Below are 6,102 nucleotides of genomic sequence, written 5' to 3'. Positions count from 1 at the left end.
ATCAATCGCAAGCCCTGGTTTGTCCCCGTTCAAAAGTGGGTATTTTACAACCCACGGCCACAGTAAATTTTCACTGTTACGTTGCTTTTTTTTCCGCCGTTTGCAACGCCGCAAGCTTTCTAAAAATACCATATAGCACTATAAGTATTTTCCAAACTCTACTTTTAGATTTAAATATATTTTGCTCATTCAATAAATATTTATCTGTTGGTTGGCTGATTCCGGACTGAGTCCGAGGAGTTCGGGGGTTGGATGGGTTGTGGACGGAGTGCTTGGTTTTGTTGATTTATGGATGGTTGATTATTTTGTGCATTAATATCGCATTTACATGGTGCATGCACATGCATTTTTATTTAATTGAGAAAAGCCTGTTTTATTGGCGTAAGTGGATTTTCGGGTGCTTGTGTATCACGACCCCAAGCCGGAATGGGGTATTATCTCGGTGGAGCTCCTCTGGTCACTCAGGAGTGGAATAAACTGAGTGACGTCCCCTGAGTTCTCGCTGGGCGACGACGGGAGCGGGGGCTAGGGGATGCTTGGCTACGAACGCGCCGGGCACGGAACCTGGCATCGCTCTACGCACCGACTCCGTGGCCCTTTGCTGGCGAGGGCTAGAGGATGCTTGGCTACATACGCTCGGGGCGCGGAACTGGGCATCGCTCGTTAGGTGTCACATGCGTGATCGTAACCTACGGTGTGGCACTGGAGCCAGGGTGTGTGGATGACCCCTAGGGGATGTCATGGTGCATACGGATTAAGTGGATAATGGGTTGAGATGGATCTGGGCCAAATGTGACTTTTGGCGTGATATTTGGAAAGGATATATTTTTGGGCCAAATGGGATTTTTGGCGTGCGTGGAAAAATATGTTTTTATGGGTTTTACGCATTGGCATCACTTCATGCAGATTGTTTGAGTTCTATATGCTTTTATCTGGTGGTGTTTAGATTTTACTTACCTACGGTACCATTTTTGGTTCTGTAGATTTTAGTGCAGGATTCGAGGAGGAGGAGGAGGCTGAGCCCGAGGATGCGGCTCCGCCGGGGTGCTGAAGTTTATGCTTTGTATTTAGTTTAAAACTATATTTGTTTTTTTGTAATATTTTAATTATGTATGTTTTAAACAGCTTGTATTATATTAAGAAAATTCTGGTACTTAGTTATATGACTCTCGTTATCCGCTGCGTGTTTCTTCGTGCACATATGTTGCTTTTGCACACACTTGGCACTCGTCGATAGGGTGGTGACCCGGGTTGTCACCATCCGGACGTCTCGATTTCTCCGTGTCAGTGCGTGGGGATTTGGAGGTGTCACAATATGCACAGAAGAAAAAAATACTACACTCCAAAGAGAAACCTTATTAATAAGTTTAGGCACTTATTTAAAAGGAAATGGGATTAAGGAGATTTAGAGTGGTCTCTTCAAGCGAAAAGTTTGAGAAAAATTGTTTTAGTCTCTGGCCATTAAATTTGAAGGTGTTATCATTCTGAGGGTTTAGAAGTTCCATAGCTCTATGGGAAGTCACAGCTTTTACCATATAAGGGCCACTCCATCGAGATTTCAACTTTCCAAGGAAGAGGTGTAATCTAGAGTTGTATAGCAGCACTTGTTGGTCTGGGTAGAAAGATTTCCTTTGGATATGTTTCTCGTGAAAGTGCTTCATATGCTCTTTAGACAATTTGGCATTGTCATAAGCATCCCTTCAAAGTTCTGCCAACTCAGCAATCTGCAGCTTCCTAGATGAACTAGATTGGTCAGCATCAAAATTAAACTGTTTAATGGCCCAGTAAGCTTTGTGTTCTACCTCTACAGACAAGTGACATTTTTTTTTTTTAAGGAGAGTGAGCAATCACTTGTCCAATAGTGATGCCAGCCCGAGTTTATTAATAAAACCCTCACTAGTCTACAGGCAAGTGACATGCTTTACCATAGACTAGTCTATATGGTGACATTCCCAAAATAGTTTTGTAAGTAGTCCTATATGCCCAAAGTGCATCAGATAACCTTACAGACCGATCATTTTTATTAGGGCTGACAGTTTTCTCAAAAATATGTTTGATCTCCCTATTGGCTAATTTAGCTTGGCCATTGGTCTGAGGATGGTATGGTGTGGAAACCTTGTGATGGATCCCATATTTTTTCATTAAAACAGCAAAGGGTTTATTACAAAAATGGGACCCATTATCACTGATTATGGCCTTGGGCATACTGAACCGTGCAAAAATATTTTCTTTAAGAAATTTCAAGACAATGTGATGGTCATAGTTTTTGGATGGCATGGCGTCAACCCATTTTGACACATAATCAATAGCAAGCAAAATGTAGAGGTAACCAAAAGAGGAGGGAAATGGTCCCATAAAGTCTATGCCACAACAATGTTTCTTTTAGTAATTCCCCCTAGTTTTTGACAAGGTTCACAAGATTTGTAAAAAATGTAAATGTCGTTGATCATTGTTGGCCAATAAAAACCAATTTGTAAAATCTTAGCTACAATTTTGTGAGCAGAAAAATGCCCACCACAAGCTTTAGAATGGCAAAAAGTGAGTATGGAAAAAAATTCATATCAGGAACACATTTCCTAATTATTTGGTCAGAGCAATATTTAAAAAGGTAAGGTTCATCATAAAAGAAAAATTTAGCCTCAGCTTTCATTCTTTTGATGTCCTATGCTGTCCAATGGGCTGGAGTTTGACCTGTCACTAGAAAGTTCAGCAAGTCAGCACACTAGGGTAAAATATTGACTGCAAATAGATTCTCGTCAGGAAAAGATTTAGAAATAGGGGGATTTTGAATGGTTGAGTCCAACGTAACCCGAGACAAGTGATCTGCTACAACATTTTCCACCACTTTCTTATCCTTTATGTTAATGTTAAATTCTTGTAATAAAAGGATCCACCTAATGAGCCTAGGTTTTGCATATTTTTTTGTTAACAGAAATCTCAATGCAGCATGGTCAGTAAAGATAATGACAGGAGAACCAAGCAAATAAGCCCTAAACTTTTCTAATGAAAATACTACAGCTAGCAATTCCTTCTCTGTAGTAGAGTAATTTTTCTGAGCATTATTTAAGGTTTTGCTAGCATAGTATATCACATGAGGCAGTTTATTTTTTCTCTGGCCTAATGCTGCCCTAACAGCAAAATCACTGGCATCACATATTATCTCAAATGGCAATGTCCAATCAGGCAGTTGAATTATAGGGGCAATAATGAGGTTAGCTTTGAACTGGATAAAGGCAGTTTGACACTCTTCAGACCAAGTAAAACTAACATCACGCATCAACAAATGGCATAAAGGTTTTGAGATTGAACTAAAGTTTTTTATGAATCTCCTATAGAAACCAACATGGCCTAAAACTAATCTTATGTCTTTTACACTTCTAGGGATAGAAAAGTTTGCAACCAGTTCCACTTTAGATTTGTTGACCTCAATACCCCTTTCAGACACAATGTGCCCAAGGACTATTTCTTGTTATACCATAAAATGACACTTCTCCCAGTTAAGCAGTTATTGCTTTTCTTCACACCTGGCCAAAACAATTTTTAGGTTAGCTAAATGTGTGTCAAAACTTTTTCTAAACACTGAAAAATCATATATAAAAACTTTGAAAGGTGGCATGGGCATTGCACTGGCCAAAGGGCATTTTTTGAAAGCAAAAGTCCCAAAAGGAAATGTAAATGTTGTCTTTTATTGGTCCTCAGGGGCAATTTCAATTTGGTAATACCCATAATAGCCATCTAGAAAGCAATAAAATTCATGCCCAGCCACCTTTTCTAAGATTTGGTCAAAGAAAGGCAGAGGAAAATGGTCTTTCCTAGAAGCTGCATTCAGCTTCCTATAGTCTATGCACATTCTCCATCCAGTTGTCATTCTAGTAGGTATTAATTCCCCTTTTTCATTCTTGACCACTGTGATACCAGATTGTTTTGGTACCACTTGAATGGGGCTTACCCATTGACTATCTGCTATAGGGTAAATAATACCTATGTCTAATAATTTCAGGACTTCTTTCTTAACTACCTCTTTCAATGTAGGGTTCAATCTTCTCTACATCTCCCTAGAGGGTTTAGATCCTTCCTCTAAATAAATTCTATGGGTGGAAGTTATGGGATTTATACCTCTCATGTCAGCAATGGTCCACCCAATGTCAGACTTGTGTTGTACTAACACGCCAAGCAACTTACTCTCATGCTCAGCAGTGAGCTGAGATGAGATTACCACTAGAAAAGACTCCTCAGGTCCCAGATAAGCATATTTTAGCTCCTTTGGAAGGTCTTTCAGCTCCAATAGTGGGCTTTCCTCACTTGAGGACTGAGTGGGCTCTGGTATGAAAGGCAAAGGTTTGATCTTAGGCCTCCACTAGGTATCACTTGAGCTTCCTATAGCAAGGATGGAAGAGACATAATTAGCATCAATAGATAGAAATTTTTCAATAGAATTTTCAATAAAGTCAATATTTAAGAATAGATCCTCAAAAGGGATTGCTTCCAAAGAATTGACTTCCTGCACTTCTTCTAGTTCTTGAGGCTGCCTGCATAAATTGAAAATGTTAAGCTCTAAAGTCATGTTGCCAAAACTCAATTTTAAAACCCCACTTCTACAATTTATAATAGCATTAGAGGTTTCTAAAAAAGGTCTCCCTAAGATCACTGGAGTAGAAGAGAGATTAGTTGGAGCAGTTAGTTTCATATCTAGCACCACAAAGTCTATAGGATAATAAAATCTATCTACTTGTACTAATACATCTTCCACCACTCCCCTAGGCATTTTAATGGACCTATCAGCTAACTGCAAAATTATAGAAGTTGGTTTTAATTCACCCAATCCCAGCTGTTCATACACACTATAGGGTAATAGATTTACCCCTTACCCTAAATCAAGCAAAGCTTGGCCAATTTTGGCATCACCAATTATGCAAGAGATAGTAGGTGAGTTAGGGCCTTTGTATTTAGGGGGTGTGTGATTTTGGATGATGGCACTGACTTGCTCAGTGAGAGGTTTTTTTTTTTTTTAACATTTAACTTTCTTTTGACAGTGCACAAATCCTTCAAAAATTTTGCATAAGCAGGGATTTGTTTGATGGCATCTAGAAGTGGAATGTTTCTTTTGACTTGTTTAAAAATTTCCAGAATTTCAAAATTTTGTTTTTCTTTATGCATAGAAATCAACCTTTGAGGAAATGGAGTAGGTATGGACTCAGGAATCTCATAATTTTCAACATGTAATTCACCATCTGGTTTTGGTAAAAAGTTCCTTACCTGAGTTTCACCATCTTTTTGCCCAAGATTCATAATTTGCCTTTTCAGTGCATTTGTTCGATGTATGGTAAAGAATTTTTTAAGAAACTCAGTTTGCATCTGTTGCCAAGTTCCTATGGACCGAGGCCTTAGAGAATTCAGCCATGTTTTGGCTTTATCCTTAAGGGAAAAAGGAAACAGTTTCAACCTAATCACTTCCTTAGTACATGTCCTATCCATGAATGTGGAGCGCACTTCTTCAAATTCTTTAATATGCAAATAAGGATTCTCATATTCCATTCCATGAAAATGAGGAATCAATGGGATCATCCCAGGTTTAAAATTCAAATTGTTTGCATTTAAAGGTTGAATAATGCAGGAAGGGGAACTAGCTCTGACTGGCTGTAAGTACTATCTTAATGTCCAATTCTGGTTCAAGATTTCCCGATCCTCATTTTTAGCCATGTTACTTAAATTTTCAGAGGATGACTCAAAAGATATGGATGCAGACTTTGTGGATGAAAATGACTCAGTCCTAGTTAATTGTGATGCTTGATCTCTAGTCCAAACAGACATGCACAAAAAAAAATTCAGAATGGATGTAAGACAACTAAAGGAACAAAACAGAGGCACAAGAAATTATTCAAGAAGGTAGATAAGAGTTGTTACCCATTCTGTGACGAGGTTCACAGATACCCTCCTTGTATTTTATTTTATTTTTCAAAAAAGACTATGTTTCAGCAGTTGTCCCTGGCAATGGCGCCAAAAACTTGATTCACTCAAAATAATGCTTCCAAGTATAAAAGCATGTTCAGAATATAGAGTGAGTACCCAAGGTCATTTCCACAGGGATGACTATGTTAACAT

This window comes from Carya illinoinensis, chromosome 5 (assembly GCF_018687715.1).
Source record: "Carya illinoinensis cultivar Pawnee chromosome 5, C.illinoinensisPawnee_v1, whole genome shotgun sequence".
NCBI classification, from domain to species: domain Eukaryota; kingdom Viridiplantae; phylum Streptophyta; class Magnoliopsida; order Fagales; family Juglandaceae; genus Carya; species Carya illinoinensis.
Note: the sequence above shows the minus strand (reverse complement) of the source record.